General features: G+C 45.0%; 1 pseudogene; it reads right to left on the bottom strand.

The window, feature by feature from the left end:
- LOC102401357 overlaps positions 1 to 19,530 on the bottom strand; it is a 52,460-nt pseudogene extending 32,930 nt beyond the window's left edge.
- Positions 19,531 to 20,056: the final 526 nt, after the last annotated feature.

Raw genomic sequence — 20,056 nt, forward strand, 5'->3', positions numbered from 1 at the left:
TGGGGTCGCACAGAGTCGGACATGACTGAAGCGACTTAGCAGCAGCAGTAGCAGCACCACTCTGGTGAGGGATGTTGATAGTGGTAATGACGTATCAATGTCAGTTCAATGATTATAACAAGTGTACCACTCTGGTGGGGAATGTTGATAGTGAGGGAAGTTTTGCATGTGTGGGAACAGAGGGTATCATGTACTTTGCACTCAGTTTTGCTGTAAATCTAAAACTGCTCTAAAAAGTAAATTCTATTTTTAAAAGAGTGTGTGCATGTTCAATCACTGAGTTATGTTCAACTCTTTGCGACCCCATGCTGTATCTCTCCAGGCTCCTCTGTCCCAGGGATTATTTTAGCATGAATATTGCCAAATGGAGTGGGTTGCCATTTCCTCTCCAGGAGATCTTTCTGACCCAGGGATCAAACCTGAGTCTCCTGCGGCTCCTGTATTGGCAGGCAGATTCTTTACCACTGAGCCAGCACCCCCTCAAAAAGAGCACACATTTCCCCCCAAATATGAGGCTCTACAAGTTTGAAAATTCACCAAGTCAGAACCCTTCTGTAATACCTAACTTTAGTTATTAACAAGACATTCTTCTGCTTCCTAGGGTTGGCAGGCTATCTAGATTTCCCTTAAGCATGCTACTGGATTAGATGGTTCATTTTGAATTTTCATGTGATTATTTTTTTTACTGCAGGGCATTCAAATGGATGATTATTGCCATAGTCTTGAAACAGAAAGTCAAAATTACTTTTCTTAAAAGTAAATAAATACCAAAACCCAAAACAAAACAAAAATATCCTGTGATAAACCACAAGGAGAAGAATATTAAAAAGAACGTATACACACACACATATAACTGAATCACTTTGCTGTACAGCAGAAATTAAGACAACATTATAAATCAACTATACTCAATAAATTAAAAAAAAAACTCAATCTCATCCAATCTTAAATGTAAACCTCCAATTTCAAATCTGATTTAAACCATCTCTCCCTTACCTTCTGGACATCCCCAATCCCCTGGTGGCTGATCTCCAAAGATGGCTTTAAAGCACCACGCCCTTCATTGTCCCCCCATACTGGATCTGAGCTGGGCCTTTTCTTTTTTTGTGTAATTTTTAAAATTTATTTTGGCTGTCTTTGCTGGGTCTGTTGCTGTGCTGGCTTTCTCGGGTTGGGGCAAGTAGGGGCTATTCGCTAGTTGCAGTGTGTGGGCTCCTCATTGCTGTGGCTTCTCTTGTTGCAGAGCATGGACTCGAGGCTATGTGGGCTTCAGTATTTGCAGCACGTGGGTTTTACAGCACAGGCTCAGTATTTGTGGTGCATGGGATAGCTGCCCCAAGGTATGTGGGATCTTCCTGGACCAGGGATCGAATCCATGTCCCCTGCATTAGCAGGTGGGTTCTTTACCACTGATCCACCAGGGAAGCCCTGAGCTGGGCCTTAGACTCCTGTTAATCAGCAGAAAAGGCTGCTGTGCCAGTTCTGAGTCAAAAGAGGGCCTTATAACTTCTTATTTTGCATATTTGGAGGCCCTGAGCCATCAAGTAGGAAATCTGGTATGTTAACATGTCATGTGGAGAAACCACGTGGAGAGGGAAAAGTCCTGAGCCCAGATAACCCATAGTCCTCGCTGAGCCCAGTTCTCTAGGTGTCTCTGCCGAGGGGCCAGATGTGTAAATGGGACACCATGGGCAGGAAAGCCTAGTCAGGGCCGCAGGCGATTGTAGCTCCAGTGACCTGCTCATGGAGCAGAAGAACCACTACCCAGATGAGTGCTGTTGACCCTCAGAAGCAAGAGATGAAAGCCACTACATCCTGGGATGGTTTATTACACAGCAATGGGGAACTGGGACATTTCTTATGCCCAGATCTATCTGGCTGGGGAGAGGGACATGACTTTTCTCTTCACCTTCCTCTTCTGTTCCTAGCTTTCTGTGTTGGGGACTGCTAATAGGGGTGAAAACAGGGACAGTCTTTGCTCTTAACTGCTCTCACACCAGGTGATATACTGGAGTTGGCCTGGACCAGATTGTTTAAGCCAACTGTTAAATTTTTAGGAATTTTATGGGCCAAATGTTACAAATGCCACCATTAAAATTTAAATTACATAAAATGATACTAAAATAAATTATACTAAAAAAGAGGCAATAAATACTCAAAACTTGCCATCTCCTATCTTATTTTGAGTGTTGGTGGTATAGTGGTGAGCATAGCTGCCTTCCTATCTTATTTTGCTATCATCTATCGTGTCTTTAAGATTATTGATGTGTCTTGCACATGTCTCGTGGAGATGCCATAGAGCCACATGCTACTGTGTTAATTTTTTTCAACCTCACAATCAGTGAGTAATGTCATGTCAGTAGCTTAGAATCAGCCATGGTGGGAATCTTTATACCATGGAAATGAGCAAAACATTAGAAATTAGTAATTTTTCCCTGTGGATTAAGCTGGTTGTTAACTTGGAATCCTCTGTTATATGTATTAATATATATAATATTTATATATATATTTATAATATATTTATATATTTATATATATATATAATATATATATATAATTTATATATATATAAAATTAATATATATAATAAAATATATATGGTCCACCCTGGCTAGTGGGTGATGCCTTCTCTGGGAAAGGCAGGAAAATGTTAACCCTCTATGAGTTTTTTGAAGGTGTCCAGTGAGACCCTAATGCTGGAAAAGATTGAGGACAGGAGGAGAAGGGGGCAACAGAGGATGAGATGGTTAGATAGCATCACTAACTCAATGGACATGAATTTGAGCAAACTCCAGGAGATAGTGAAGGAAAGGGAATCCTGACATGATGCAGTTCATGGGGTCACAGAGAGTCAGACACTACTTAGCGACTGAACAACTACAACAAATGAGACCTGCTATTATTCCAGCTCCTCACTTGGGAAGTTTTCAATCCACCTCCTCATTTTGGCTCATAGAACACCTCTCCACTTCTTGCTACTAGTTCCTTTGGCCAGTGGATAGCCCCTGTTTGTAGAACACAATAGATCAAGTCTGTCATCTTCCTGGATGTCCATCTGACCCACCAGATAAGGCTGGGCTGCAGAGTCGCACATGACTTAGTGACAGACTTTCACTTCAAAGATAAAGAAATATGGTTGTCTGGATAAAGAGTTTACTGTTAGTCTAAGTAATCATGAGTGCCTTGAGTTAGGTTCCCTGGGAAGTAAATTCTGAGATGGAGCTCAGTGTATAGAAAGTTTATTAATGTTGTGGGTTAAAGATGAAGAAAAGTTGGGCCAGAGGAGAAGTTGAACTGAGGAACAGTCACATAAGAACTCTCCTTACACTGCGGAACACTTTGAAGCTCGAAAGGCCCTTCAGACTATATGCAGTCTGCCCAGTGGGGCACATGACCTTGGCCTGGGGGCCCTCTTCGGTTGAGGTAATTCCCAAAGAGAGCAAACCATCAACAACTTTGATGGTCAGTTGTTGGGGCATAAATCTTTCCATCTTGAAGGGGGGATCTGGCTGTGCCACTGCATACATGACAGACATCCCTTTCCAGGTGCAATCTACTAACTTTGCATGAATTCTGGGGCCAGTTCCTCTAGGATTCTGGTGGGCCTCTGAGGGGAACTTACAGGGGGATAGCAAATGAGACAAACGACACCCCCACCACCGCAGTTAGCCTGAAGGCCACACATGATATTCACTCTTTCCCTCCTTGGCTAACCATTCAAAATTCCCTTTGCCCTCAGCTAGTGTCTCAGCTGGTCTTTGGGGTTTCCTTGAGCAGAAATTCAGACTCTCATCACTGAGGGGGTTCAGTCCCCTTTCTTAGGCTGTGGCTACACCATCTATGATGGGTACATGTTGATGAGTACTATACTTTGGTGACAAAATACTAAGAGCAGTCCAGATGGACTACTTGCCAAACATAAACCTCTCTGCCCAGTCTGGGTAATGGCAGGTCTTCCTTCTCGTGACTGATGATCAAGGAAGATTACCCCTGCAAGGCCTTTGACATGAGTTTCCTGAAGTGGTTGGGTGGCAGGTGTAGCTTAGAGTATGGTGGGATTCTCACAAGGCCTCCTGGTACATAGGATCCCTCTTTAGGATCCAAGGTCTAGTCTATGGCCATACCACCCTGAACACGCTGGATCTCAAATGATCTTGGAAGTTAAGCAGGGTTGGGTCTGGTTAGTACTTGGATGGGAGGATCCAAAGTCTCAACTCACAGAAGTCAACTTACAGGGACTGGAGAATGAATTCCCTAAGAGAATGCTGGAAAGTGTTGTTGAGCCTAAAAAGTAAATCAATGAAGACTTTGTTATCCATCCTCTGCTCTTTATCACAGTGTTAGGTAAAGACAGAATTTTTACTCTACGTTGAAATGACAAGTAGAGTGTATGAATAATGAGGCCCGATTCCTAAATCATTTTTAGCTAGTAAACTACTAAATAGAAAATAAATCAATGAAGTGATCAGGATTACTGAGAAATATCTTAGACATAAATTTCAGAGAGGATAAATCAGCAACATTTGGAGCCAGGAAGGGGGGGATTCTTCCTTTAGACCCTTACTGATTGACTAAGGTGGCCACATGTGGGGTCTGGGGAGCCTCAGAGAATTTTCTGAGAGCTAGGAGAGTAAGACTGGGAAGTCAAGCACTTTAGGTACATTTCTTGATATTTGCAGCACAACCCAAGATTTAATTATCATTAGGCCCTATGTTTGTAATTCTTTCTGACCCACCTTAATGTGCGGCTCTGCTTTCTTCCTATTTTAGTCTTAGTAAAGAGAAAGCTGATCTTCCCTGGTGGCTCAGATGGTAAAGCATCTGCCTACAATGCCTACCATGTGGGAGACCCGGGTTCAATCCCTGGGTAGGGAAGATCTCCTGGAGAAGGAAATGGCAACCCACTCCAGTATTCTTGCCTGGAAAATCCCATGGATGGTGGAACCTGGTAGGCTACAGTCCATGGGGTCGCAAAGGGTCAGACATGACTGAGCGACTTCACTTCACTCACTCAAGGAGAAAGCAGGGCTTCCCTAGGGACTCAGTGGTGAAGAGTCCACCTGCCAATGCAGGAGATGCAAAAGATGCATTTCAACCCCTGGTTGGGAAGATCTCCTGGAGAAAGAAAGGGCAACCCACTCAGGTATTCTTGCCTGGAAAATCCCATGGACAGAGGGGCCTGGTGGACTACACTCCACGGGGTTGCAAAGATTAGACAACCTAGCAAACTAAACAAAAACAACAGATCAACAGCATCTGCCTTTCCACATTCTACAGTCTTTTCCATATTATTCCATTAATAATATGGAATTATTAATTCCATATTAATAACACTAATATTAATACTAAAACGAACAGATACTGATAAAAAGGATTTAGGAATTGGGTCTCATTATTCATATACTTCACTTGTCATTTCAAGATAGAGTAAAAATTCTGTCTTTACCACAGAGCAGAGGATGTATAATAAAGTCTTCATTGATTTACTTTTTAGGCCAAATGTGTATTGAGGGAAGGGCTAAGCCATGTACACATATCACCACTATTAGTCGTTTGGGACTCAGTATGATGAAAGTGAAAGTCACTCAGTTGTGTCTGACTCTTTGTGACCCCATGGACTAAACAGTCCATGGAATTCTCCATTCCAGAATATGGAGTGGGTAGCCTTTCCCTTCTCTAGGGGATCTTCCCAACCCAGGGGTTGAACCCAGGTCTCCCACGTTGCAGGTGGATTCTTTACCAGCTGAGCCACCAGGGAAGCCCCACTATGAAGACCTCGTTATGATTTTTATTTTGCAAACAGGACCCAGAAGCATAGGATGTCTGGGAGAAATGATTAATACCAGAAGGGGGAGACAAAACAGGAGGAGCTGCGAGATTTCTCTTGTGTCGTTTTGCTGCTTTTCATATAGCTGTCACACCCGTTCTTTTGCTCTAGTGATTACAGTTTTCAAATAAAAAATCAGGACATGGGGCTTTAAGCAATGCCTTCTGTGCCACTGGAGGGAAACGGAGGCAGCCAGCACTGTGCGTCTGAGGAAGCGTGGAGGCAGGTGCTGCTGCCCCACTTCGTCACGTGACTGGGTACCACCTGGGAGACTCTGGACAAGGACCCCTATCTCTTGCCACCTGGTTTCCCACTGCAAACTGAGGTTGATGAAGGGTGGCTTTCTCCTACGCTACTGGCAGGAATGTAAATTGGTGCAGCCACTATGGAAAACAGGACAGTGATTCCTCGAAAAGCTAGAGTTGCCACAGGATCCAACAAGCCCACTCCTGGGCACGTATACAGACAAAATGATACTTCAAAAAGATACATGCAGCCCTATGTTCACAGCATCTCTATTCATAACAGCCAAGGCGTGGAAACAACCTAAACGTCCATCAACAGATGAATGGATAAAGAAGATGTGGTGCGTATATACGATGGAATACTACTCAGCCATAAAAAGGAGGAAATAATGCAACTGCAGCAACATGAGTGGTCCTAGAGATTATCATACTAAAAGGTGAAGTCAGAAAGAGAAAGGCAAATATTATATCACTCATCAGTTCAGTTCAGTCATTCAGGCATGTCTGACTCTTTGCGACCCCATGAATTGCAGCACGCCAGGCCTCCCTGTCCATCACCAACTCCCAGAGTTCACTCAGACTCACATCCATCAAGTCAGTGATGCCATCCAGCCATCTCATCCTCTGTTGTCCCCTTCTCCTCCTGCCCCCAATCCCTCCCAGCATCAGAGTCTTTTCCAATGAGTCAACTCTTCGCATGAGGTGGCCAAAGTACTGGAGTTTCAGCTTTAGCATCATTCCTTCCAAAGAAATCCCAGGGCTGATCTCCTTCAGAATGGACTGGTTGGATCTCCTTGCAGTCCAAGGGACTCTCAAGAGTCTTCTCCAACACCACAGTTCAAAAGCATCAATTCTTCGGCACTCAGCTTTCTTCACAGTCCAACTCTCACATCCATACATGACCACTGGAAAAACCATAGCCTTGACTAGACAGACCTTTGTTGGCAAAGTAATGTGGCATCTAGAATATGACACAAATGAACTTACCTATGAAATGGAAACAGACTCACAGACAGAGAACAGATTTGTGGTTGCCAAGGAGGAGGGAGTTTGGGATTAGCAGATGCCAACTATTATATATAGGATAAACAACAAGGTCCCACTGTATAGCACAGGCAACTATTTTTAATATCTTGTGATAAACCATAATAGAAAATAATATATAAAAAATAATGTAAAATATGTATAACTGAATCACTTTGTTCTATAGCAGAAATTAACACGACATTGTAAATCAACTGTACTTCAATTTAAAAGGTTTTTAAAATTGGAGGGTGGTTTTGAAAATTAGGCATGACAGCCCACACAAATGACTCAACCTAATGCCCTAGTTATGTGTGTCAAAATAGTTCTATTTGAGGCTTATAACCCAGTGAGGGTGACATGTGTATTCTGTTTTGGAAAATGCAATGCCTGTTGTTGTTGTTCAGTCACTACGTTATATCTTTGTGACCCCAGGGACTACAGCGTGTCAGGCTCCCCTGTCCTCCACTATCTCCCGGAGTTTGCTCAAATTCACATCCATCGAGTCGGCAAGACCCATGGGTGTTCTCTTTAAGCTTATCTGAATTTTGTTCCATTCCTAACTCAGGAGTGTCAATGTTGCTTTTCTTTCTTTTCTTTTTCTCTCCTAAGATCTTATTTTCCAGGCTCCCAGAGCTGCTTCTCTGACCATCTGGTGTTTTGGCCCAGCTAATAAGATAATGCTTTCTTGTTTGTTTGTTTGGGTTTCGTGATTTGGTGGCTTCTGTGCTGATTATCTGATTAGAGCTCTCATTAAGTACCTTCCCTTTAGCTTGTCAACAAACAAGTTTTTCCACTTACAAGATCATCGGAATAATTAGTTGGACATTCTTGAGCCTGAGGCAAAGATTTTAGATCCCTGAACTCATTTTTCTCTTCAGTGTTAGTCAGTGTTACTCAGTCTGACTTTCCGATCTCATGGACTGTGGCCCACCAGGCTCCTCAGTCCATGGAATTCTCCAGGCAAGAATACTGGAGTGGGTAGCCATTCCTTTCTCCAGGGGATCTTCCTGACCCAGGGATTGAACCCGGGTCTCCTGTATTTCAGGCAGACTCTTTACTCTCTGAGCCACCATAATTGTGGTCATTTTGTCTCCTGCTAAATTCAAATTTAGGAGTGCTACCTCTTGGCAGCGTGGTGGCTCTCTGGCCGTCATTTCCGCTTTGGGAATCTCTTTGTGGATAGCGGGGCTGCTCACTATATGGAGGCTCCTTGGAGGGTCAGCCAGACCCTTGGGACCCACCTCCTGGACATCACTGTTGCCCCTGCACTTTCTACCTGCTCAGAAGGGCTCCAGGCTTGGGGTGTAATGTTCTGTCATCACTGTCTTGAAATCCTTCATAATCTTATCCTTGAATTTGTGTTTTGCAAGTGAAGTCTAATGGGATCACAGAGGATGTGCTGGTGGCTTGGAGCCTGTGTCACACACATAGTCCCTTTTCTTGCCATGTCGCTGCTTCCCTAGGGCAGTTTCTTCACTGCCCATGCCCCTGCCTTGGTCCAGTGGCTACTAATCTCTTCTGGCTTCCAGTGGGGCTGGGTGCAGGTTCCAGGACAGTCGGAGGCAACGCCATGTGCTGAGTTGCAGGGAGGGGGCGGGATTGGGAGTCCACCATGGTGAAGGTCTGCACTTGTGCTCTCACTGATGTGTGACTGAGGGAGTTAAGTAGCAGATGGTGGCTCAGAAGGTAAAGAATCTGCCTGCAGTGCAGGAGACCTGGGCTCGATTGCTGGGTCAGGAAGATCCCCTGGAGGAGGGCATGGCAACCCACTCCAGTATTCTTGCCTGAGAAATCCTATGGACAGAAGGAACCTAGAGGGTTTCATGGAGTCACAAAAGAGTCAGACACGACTTGGCAACAACAACAATGTATACATATAGCTGATTCACTTTGCTGTACAGCAGAAAATAAAACATTGTAAAGCAACCATACTCCAATTTTAAAAAATCAATGCAATATTTGCTGTCCTGTTTCTAGACCTATTTTCCACATATTTTCTATGATACAGTTAAATGAACGATAGTGTGTGTGTTTGGGGAACTCAGTCACATCCGACTTTTTGCAACCTCCTGGACTGTAGCCTGTCAGGCTCCTCTGTCCATGGGATTTCCCAGGGAAGAATACTGGAGTGGGTTGCCATTTCCTACTCTAGGGGATCTTCCTGACCCAGGGATTGAATCCATGTCTCTTGCATCTCTGGCACTGGCAGGCAGATTCTTGACCACTGCACCACCTGGGGAGCCCAAATAAACTATAGCATAGTATTAAATCAGAATATACTAAATCAGAACGTCTAATTGCCATTCCAATGAATGACACTGCTCCTGTGGTCACTGCTTTGGAGTTGTGATTGCCCAGTTCTCCAGAGCAGGGCGGCAACTCCTGCGGGAAGGAGGCTCTGCTTCCTCTTTAAGTCTGAGTAAGTAAATATGTGTGTTCAATTTGACGCAGGTTCTCCCCAGGGAAGTCAAGCTGGGTGGCTGAGTTTGACCTGTCAGGAGTGGGTTATCATGAACTTTGTCTTGTTTCCTCCTCCTCAAGAAAATAATCGCTCTGGACAGTCCCATTCAGGGTTGCTTACACTAACTGCCGAAGGGAAAAGTGTCATTGAGCCTGGTGTAGGAGCTTTTAATTTCACACAATCTCTCCCAAAGAAATTAAAAGCAAGCTGTTCTCATTTTCTGTGTTACCAAATCGGTTCCTCTTACAAAACATATTAGCTAATGTCTACTAAACGGCCCTGAGAAAGACATCCAAAGAAGGTCAGAAAGCCACTGTGGCACCTGAGTCCCCCTGGATCTAGTTCAGAAAACCTGGGTTCTAACCCCTGCCCTGTTATTTACACTGAGTTGTGGAGAGGAAAAGATGACATATGAGAACCTGGCAGAGTCTGGGACACAGGAAGTAGCTAATAATTGTTTGTTGTGAAAGGGTATGAAAATCATTTGTAGGTACTTTAAAACTCTCGCTTAAGTTCTTATTATCAACCAGAAGGGAAGAAGCGATGTAACTTTATAATTTGAGCAATATCATATTTAGGATGAGAGTGTACTTGAGCTCATTTAACTGCATGCGGCATTGTGAGATGTTAGTGCCCATTTTGTCATCCTCTGTACAGATGTCTCAGGCAGGACAGTGTAGAGTGGACTTCCCACCTGGAAGTTTCCATCTGCTGTGGGTCCAAGAGACTCTCCCTCCAGAAGCCATGTGACTATGGGGTCTCTGTGGCTCTCAGGGGCACTCAGCAAAGACATTCCTACCCCTTCACCAGCTGTGATTCGTGCCCCATTACTCAGCAGCAAGCAGAGGGTATGTAAACCCAGTGTAAATGTCCACTGGACATCAGGGATATCACAGAACTGAGAAAGTGAGCACGGTTTCTTGTAGAAGTGTTAGGGGTTTCAGGTCTTAAGCGTTTTAGGCAGTAGGGTGCTATCTACAGTCAAAGTACTCAAGTTAAAATTGCCAAGCATGGAAGCAACCTCAGTGTTCATCAGCAGATGAAGAAGCTGGCATATATGTGTGTGTGTGTGCACTTAGTTGATCAGTCATCTCCAACTCTTTGCAATCACATGGACTGTAGCCCACCGGGCTCCTCTGTCCATGGAATTCTCTAGGCAAGGACACTGGAGTGGGCTGCCATGCCCTCCTCCAGGGGATCTTCCCAACCCAGGGATTGAACCTATGTCTTCTGCATCCAGGTGGATTCATCTGAGCCACCAAGGAAGCCCAAGAATACTGGACTGGGTAGCCTATCCCTTGTCTAGGGGATCTTCCCTACCCAGCAATTGAACTGGGGTCTCCTGCATTGCAGGCCAATTCTTTACCAGCTGAGCTACCACATATATATGTATATGTGTGTGTGTGTGTGTGTGTGTGTGTGTGTGTGTATGGCTTCCCAGGTGGTGCTAGTGGTAAAGAATCTGCCTGCCAGTGCATGAGACATAAGAGATACCAGTTCAATCTCTGGGTCAGGAAGATCTCCTGGAGGAGAGCATGGCAACCCACTCCAGTATTCTTGCCTAGGGAATCCCATGGACAGAGGAGCCTAGTGGGCTACAGTCCATGGGGTTGCAATGAGTTGGACATGACTGAGTGACTAATACCTATGCACACACACACAATGGGATACTACTCAGCCATAAAAATGAAACTGATTTTGTCATATGCAGATGGACTTTGAAGGTATTATGCTAAGTGAAATAAGTTAGAGAAAGACAAATAGTATATGATATCACTTACATGTGAATCTAAAAAAAATACAACAAACTTGTGAATATAATAGAAAGAAGCTGACTCCCAGATATAGAGAACATACTGGTGGCTACCAGTGGGGCGAGGGAGGTGGGGATAAGGAATTAAGAGGTGCAAACTATTTAGGTATAAAATAAACTACAAGGATATATTATACAACACAGAGAATACAGACAGTATTTTACAATAACTATAAACGGAATAAAACCTTTAAAAATTGTTAATCACTATGTTGTACACTTGAAACTTATATAATAGTGTAAACCAATCAAAAAAGAAAAGGAATTCACAGAAAAGCAGTATGCAAGAAAGCCTCCCAAACTAATTTTAATAATAATATAGTAAACATTCCATATGTTAAGCCAGAAATCTATTACTTTATAGTGGGTTAAACAAGATTCAGCTGTTTCTGACCTAAAAAATTACAGATTCTTATGATTCTAACAGGGAGGCCTGGCGTGCTGCAGCTCATGGGGTCACAGAGAGTCAGACTTGACTGGGCAACTGGACAGCAACAACATTATTCTAGCACTCACATACTTTTACCACATAACACTTTGTTTTTGCTAATCTTGTGGATCAGCTGAACCCAGATGGTAACCATGATTTTAGTGTAATTTTAGTATTATGTTCATAGACAAGAAACATGACATTGAATTTTTGGCTATGTTATGATACCTAATATTTTTTGCTCGGAGGCATTCAAGTCCCACTAGCCGTTGAGTAATTGAAATGGTTTAAGTTTGAAATCCTCATATGGAATAAGTGGTAACTCCCTTTTATATCCAGAATGCCGTTTATAATCTGGCCAGAACCCTCACTGCCTCGCCTTGCCAAATAAGGGATGCTCAGAAAATTGGAAAGTTCTAAGCCATTAATGTTTTGAAATGTTCCCAGGGTGATGATTACTCAAGTAAGGGTCCTATGACTCCTGCCTACACACAAAACTATTTCCATTTGACTTTGCTACAGATTAAAGAGCCAGGAAAAATGACACCCGTATCAGAGAATCATTGCCCCGTTAGCCAGTAAAAGCATCCACCATTTTCAGAACATTAGCCAGCAAGAGCGTTTCTTTGATGCCAGAGGCTCGGGACCAAAGCAATCTTTGCGTTTTTCCGTCTGTGACATTTCCTTTTAGAGACAGTCAAGCTTCAACTTCTCTTCCACGCATAAGTGCGTATCATCCGTTGTCCCAAGTATCCGGCTGATATTATCAGCAAGGTCGAAAGACAAACTGATAATTTAGCTTCGACTACTGCTCTGCATGAATCAGCAGGTTAGGCAGAGATGAATGGCTGCAATGTGCCATCCGGAGACATAAATGTTCAGTTGTTATTTGTGTTAGGAGGCCCTTGATAAAAGCTTCATTATTTTACAGAGGGAGTAAGAGTTCCTGCCTACCAGCGACAGGGAACACTGTGCTCTTCGCTCTTTGTTTTCTGCGGCTTGATTGTCACCAAATGCCTGACCTTGGCTCTTTGTACAGCTGAGAAGATTAGGGAAGGTAAGGAGGCGGAGAGGGTTTTTAAGACTGGGCACAGGTAGAGAAAAGGCTTGACCTCTGTGTCCAAACTTTCATCCGGTAACAGACACCGCCCCCGCCCCCCCCCCCCTCCCCCGCATACTTGCCAATGACTGGGCATTTTGGTGTCAGAAACAGATTATTTCATTAGAGGGACATCCCAATCAATGTCTTTTTCTGTAGTGTGTTTGGGCTTTTCAAAGAAGAATATGTACATAGAGAAAAATAATCATTATAAGAAGCACAAACTGCAGTCAAGATTGCCGGGAAAAATATCAATAACCTCAGATATGCAGATGACGCCACCCTCGTGGCAGAAAGTGAAGAGGAACTAAAAAGCCTCTTGATGAAAGTGAAAGAGGAGAGTGAAAAAGTTGGCTTAAAGCTCAACATTCAGAAAACGAAGATCATGGCATCTGGTCCCATCACTTTATGGCAAATAGATGGGGAAACAGTGGAAACAGTGTCAGACTTTATCTTTTTGGGCTCCAAAATCACTACAGATGGTGACTGCAGCCATGAAATTAAAAGACGCTTACTCCTTGGAAGGAAAGTTATGACCAACCTAGATAGCATATTCAAAAACAGAGACATTACTTTGCCAACAAAGGTCCGTCTAGTCAAGGCTATGGTTTTTCCTGTGGTCATGTATAGATGTGAGAGTTGGACTGTGAAAAAGGCTGAGTGCCGAAGAATTGATGCTTTTGAACTGTGGTGTTGGAGAAGACTCTAGAGAGTCCCTTGAACTGCAAGGAGATCCAACCAGTCCATTCTAAAGGAGATCAGTCCTGGGTGTTCTTTGGAAGGACTGATGCTGCAGCTGAAACTCCAGTACTTTGGCCACCTCATGCGAAGAGTTGACTCATTGGAAAAGACTCTGATGCTGGCAGGCATTGGGGGCAGGAGGAGAAGGGGACAACAGAGGATGAGATGGCTGGATGGCATCACCAACTTGATGGACGTGAGTTTGAGTGAACTCTGGGAGTTGGTGATGGACAGGGAGGCCTGGTGTGCTGCGATTCATGGGGTTGCAAAGGGTCAGACACAACTGAGCTGAACTGAGGCTCTATTATTTACACTGTACTAACAGAATGTAACTGTCTGACCCCAGAAAGTAAACTTCTCTTTGCTTCTATTTATCCCTAAAATGGGGGGAATATGACAGTACCTATTTCAGAGGTGACTGAAAAGATTAAATGAGCTAATATATGTAAAGCCCTTAGAACAGTGATCAGTGAACTATGGTTCATGGGCCAAATCTAGCCAGTAGCCTGTTTTTTTGTTTGTTTTTATGATCCATGAGCTAAAGGCTTTTTTACATTTTTAAATGATTGCATTGGAAAATGCTATATAAGTACCTACACATAATTGCATTGGAAAATGCTATATAAATGCCTACACAATACCCTCAATTTTGTCTGTTGGTCCATAAAGCCTACAATACTTACTATCTGACCTTTTAAACAAAAAAAGTTTGCTGACCCCAGCATAGTACAGTGCCTGGCACACAGTGAGTGCTTTCAGAGTACAAGCTATCATTAATAATATTTACCACACTATATTATGTCATACCAAACTATACTTTCACGCTCGGTGACTAAAGCCGAGAAGAAAGACCCAAGTGTCAGTGGAATACTTCATCCAGCCTGATTTGTGGGCTCCTGAAAATCTCAGTTCTCAGTCCTTTTAAAGGTGCTTTGACACGGAAAAGTTCAAGGAGGGTCATTCAAGACGCAGGCCCAGATTCCAGAGGCAAGATTCTGCCACCCTTACAGATCACCCGGTTACTGAAAACTTGGCCAACAGTCCCTGTGACCACTGCAGCCTTCCAGGAAACAGAATTCTCCAGCATTCACAGCTGGACACAGCAGTACTTTCATCTGTAAGGCTAAAGGGCACAGGCCTCCTTGGGTTCTCTTACCTGAGTCATTTAAAGGTAGAGAACACTTTGAAAATAATTTTTGGCCATTTCACAATTTTGAAGTTTCGTCAAGGAAGTTAATTTCTAACTTTCATCTTACTAGTCAACAGACTACTATTTCCACTTACAGAAAGCCATTTCTGATGCATATGCAAATTTATAAAGCACTGGTTGTTGACCAGGATACAGAGAACTGGATTATGGGCTTCTGGGTCAGAATACCACTGTGTCATGTGATATAGATTAGCATTTGGGTTACAGTTTAGTCTAAGTAATTCTCTACATCACATTTCATATGCTGAAGTGTCTAAATTATCCATGTTGAAAACTGCCTATTTAGAAATGATATCCTCTACGTGCTTTTTGTCTAAACTTGCAGGCTTCTTAGAGTTCCATGTACAGCTAATTTCCATGTACAACTGCTATGCTATCAATTCACAATGGCATTTATGTTTTATTTAAAAAAAGAAAGCATGGAAGCATCTAATGGTTTTTTGGAAAGCTGGCTGATGATTCTGCATTTAAAAATCAACACCAAACCTGGGACACAAGAGTATATTTTGAAGAACATACTACGCTCTTCTCTGAAGAGGAGGTGTTATTATTTCTAAATATATTTTATCTTCTGACACATGTGTGGGCAGGGAGTAAAGGGGGAAGTGGTTGGAGAGAAAAAGACAGTAGACAAAGATCTAGTCAAGAAATCAGACAATTAAAATTCCCTGAGCCAGAAAGGAACATTTCAGGAAGAGGAGGAGGGTAGAGAGAAAGCAGGGGTATTTCATTGATGTAGAAGCTGGCAAATATTTTTTCAAATAAACTGGAATATTTTAGCTCAGATATATGCATGCGTTCAAGATGAAGATGTAAGACACTAAGGACAGCACAGTGTATAGACCTTCATCTACAGTTGGACTTTCATACATATCTTCCTTATTGCGCACCGAGATTATGAGGTCCTGAGATCAAGAACCTTGCTTTACACTCTTACCTGCACAGGCCCCAGACAGGTGTTCAGCTCACCTGTGATGTTCAGCTGTCATTGCTGTTGACAGCTTTCATATGAACATACACAAAGATCGTTTATATGAATTCAGTTGTAATTCTCAGAGCTCACGATCTCTCTTCTTTTAGGCAAGAAATCATCTGGTTTTCTTCAGAAGCTACTGGTCATATGATGGAAAGGCATATACGGTAAAAAGCTACAGTGGTTTATCTCGCTATACAGTATGAATCATTAAGTCTTTACGATTCATTAGAGTCCTTGGATTTTTCTGAATTCCCATTTCATGTGCAGCAAATCAATATCATATCCAAATCAAAATGACTTTTTTATATGTGACCCCATCATATTTACAGAACTCCATACATACAGAAAATGTTTCAGCACAATTAGCATCAGGAGTCTCTGGTGGCCTTTTCTGAAAGATGCTAGTAGGGACAACAGAGTCACTGACTTGGGGATAAAACACAGGGGTGCCGCACTTCTGGTCCCTGGAGGTGAGACACGACAGACAGACAGACAGACAGATGGCCAACCATCTCCGGTGCTGCCTACCTGACCCCAGGAGTTGACTGCACCTGAAAGGCAGGCCCACAGGCAAACAAGACTAATCTTAGCCAGGAAAATCAATACCCACCAACTCATCTCTTTCACACATGGGGAACTTTAAGCTAAGAGGAGACTGTAAACACAGGCCAAGCCTTTTGAACTCACAGCCAACTCTCTCCCTTTATGGTGGCCCTGGCCACATCCACTGGCCCCTTTTTCCTACTCCCACTTGGCCAGGCAGAGGCACCCAGGACATGGCCCCCCAGTGCCCACCACAGTCCCCTTGGGCGTGGGGGCAGGTAGCGACCGTCGATGTGCAGAGAGGTCCTCTGAGGTCCCCAGCAGGTCCGGGTGTGGCTCCTGCGGCTCCTGCAGCCACAGCCAGCACGGCCACGGCTGCCTCACCTGGCCCAGGTTCACGCAGCCCAGCCCTTCTTGCCGTCCTGCTAAATCCCAGAGCCTGGGATCCTCAGGAATGGCATGGCGAACCAAGGCTGATACTTCATTGAAAATTCGGTCTGTTTTAGTCAGCAAGACAGAAGATGAGTGAAGTGGAGCCTCCATCTCCCACCCTTCTCTCAAGCCAGCACCTTGGGCCCAATAATCACTGGGTCACAGGGACCACCTGGGCTTATTGTTCCAGTAAGCCATTCCCTGCACATCACCAATTTTCCAGTCCCGAGTTCACTTCGTCTGTCCCTCAAAGTAAGAGCAAAAATGGTAGCCTGGAGCAGGGCAAGCTTCCCTTAGACACCAACCACTCACCACCCAGAAGGGCGCCCCTGAGCTGCCCAGGAAGACAAGAGACCACGACAGATGAGCACCATGAGCATCTTGCAGTGCTCCTGGCCCCATTTACGGGCTCTAACTGCAAACCACGCCTCCCCTGCAAGGGTCCAGCACCACCCCCTATGCTACTTTTCCATGGACTGCCTCACCTGCCCTCCCCGGTCACGGTGAACCGACATCCCGGGATATTTGTGGGGCGGGAGCAGAGTCAGGAAGGCCAAGTCAATTTTGCTGCATTCCGAAGATGGGGGCCATCAAGGGTGGGCAGACGAGCCTCTGCCAGCTCAGGGCGGCTTACCTGTGGACCTACGGGCTGCAGTAACAGCTCACCAGGAACACCAGAGGGGCGAAAACGCTAGGACAGAGTTCCTCACACACGCTTCTTACAAGAAAACCCCAGACAAGCTGAGTGCTACGGTGCTTGACAGCAGTGATCAAGCTTTCCTCCCATAAGGAGCATTTCCCACACAACCAGCCTGAACACCTGGGTCCTACAAGAACAGCTGAGAGCTGTGAGCAGAGCGTCACCAGCCACGGGCAACTTTGGCGAGCCACTTGCAGGTCGTGGGGTGTTTCTGTGCCCAGCCATTCAAGGCTCTTTCCTTGATTCTGCAAGCTCCAGGTAATAAGAACCCATTCAAGTCAACAATTCTGTTATATTCTATTCCACTCTAACTAAATGAAATGATGAAAGAGTGTAGGACACTCATCTCCCAAGTGGCCTTCCCAAGATGGTTCTATGGAAGGTTGTTGACACCATGTTATAGGACTGATAAATAAGGATCACAAACACCCAAACAACCTTACATTTCCAGTTTCTTTTCTCCAAAAGAAAGCACAACTTTCTGCCCAAGGGCAGGTCATCTGAGGCTGTGGGAGCAAGGGCTACTCTCTCAGCCAAAGGAATAATGCTGGTACCTATCTCAAGGGACCGAACTGAAGATGAAAGTGAAAGTGAAGTCGCTTAGTCCTGTCCTACTCTTTTCGACCCCATGGACTGTAGCCCACCAGGCTCCTCATTTTCAAGGCAAGAATTCTCTTTTTTCTTTTTTTTTAATTATTTTTTTTAAGGCAAGAATTTTCAAGGCAAGAATACTGGAATGGGTTGCCATTTCCTTCTCCAGGGGATCTTCCCAACTCAGGCATGGAACCCGGGTTTCCCTCATTCCAGGCAGACGCTTTACCGTCTGAGCCTCCAAGATGGGAGGCCCATCCAAAAATCTTTAACTGAACACACACACTCTTGAAGAACTTCTCTGCTGGCCAGGAGGTAAGGTAGAAAAGTCCAGCATGCAACTGACAGCACTTAATTCAAGAACACATTCTCAGGGAGTGTTTCCAAAAACGCCAGCCTCCTTCTCGAACACATGAGGAATACAAATGACCCGCTGTCTCCAGCTGGGCGGGGTCCCCACAAACCCGAGGCTGCCCCACCCCAGGCCTGAGCCGCCCCCTTCTGGGTTCTCTCTGGCAGGTCCTCTCGGAGGGCAAACCATCAGCCCTGGGCCCCGTCACGTCTGGCAGCCGAGATTAAGGAAACAGAAAAACACCTACCTCCCGGGCGGGGGGCGCTGCGCAGGCGAAGACAGGATGCTGAAGGTCGCTGCCACGGGGTTGTGGGGTCCCTCCAAGGCGCTCATCTCTGGATTCCCTGGTCGGAGCAGGCGTAGGGGGTAGACTGTCCCGAGCCAGCCTTCCGCGGGATGCTGGAACCAGCAAATCCTCTCGAGAAAGCTCAGGTTCAATTAATAAAACCTGGCTGAGCCTCGGAGTCACGGGGGCTACTTGCTGTCTGTGCTGGGGCAGATGGGGCGGTCTGGCTCGCCCACGTGTGAACGATCCCGCAACATCCAGACACGGGTACCACGAGGAAGGCAGGGAGGGAAAGGCAGCTCGTCACCTGGGAAAAGGCCGACTCTCATGAAGCTCGTCCCTAGGCAGCGAGACAGGCGATCAGGATCAGCACGTGTAACGAATGGAAGCGAATTAACCATCGGCTCCTTCCCCCGGGGACCTTCTAAAGCGAACAGCAGCGCGGGTGGGAGCCCCTGGCAGGTTTTGCGTCTCCTGCTGGGCTGCGGGCCCTACACAGGGCAGGGAACCTGGCCCTGGTTCTCCTGCAGGGCTTCAAATTCCTAGAGAACCCGAGATTTTTCAACCCAAGTTTTCTGGATGTGGGTTTTTTTCCCCCCCTCTTAAACCGAACATAACTTTATTGGTTAAATCATTCATAACATGCAGGTGTCTTGATATTGCAATAAAGACCAAAGCCATAGATTCCTGGATGTGGTTTTGAAGAGTCTAGACATGAGAGGCGGAGAAGGCAATGGCACCCCACTCCAGTACTCTTGCCTGGAAAATCCCATGGATGGAGGAGCCTGGTAGGTTGCAGTCCATGAGGTCGCTAAGAGTTGACATGACTGAGCGACTTCACTTTCACTTTTCACTTTCATGCATTAGAGAAGGAAATGGCAACCCACTCCAGTGTTCTTGCCTGGAGAATCCCAGGGATGGCGGAGCCTGGTAGGAGGCCGTCTATGGGGTCGCACAGAGTCGGACATGACTGAAGCGACTTAGCAGCAGCAGCAGCAGACATGAGAGGGAAACAGGCAGCAGAGAGGGCTGCATGCTAATTCAGCCCCCAGGGACTCTTGCTGAGGACACAGGCCCAGGCGGCTCTTGAGCTGCAGGTTCTGTGTTAGATCGCTGGGTTACTTCTTCAGGAAACACACCAAAGCTCCCCTCCCAATATCTCTTTCAAAGCAATCCTTTTCCGGAAGCTCAAACTCAATCATCTTTATAAAAGATACTTAATATTGAGAGGAGGGTAGTAATGTTACCCTGGATCCTTGACCTTGGCCAATCAATAGAAACTGACTAGAGGCCAGACAAGAAATCCAGGCAAGACTTTATTGGG

The sequence above is a fragment of the Bubalus bubalis genome, chromosome 10, assembly GCF_019923935.1.
Source record: "Bubalus bubalis isolate 160015118507 breed Murrah chromosome 10, NDDB_SH_1, whole genome shotgun sequence".
In the NCBI taxonomy this organism is placed as follows: Eukaryota; Metazoa; Chordata; class Mammalia; order Artiodactyla; family Bovidae; genus Bubalus; species Bubalus bubalis.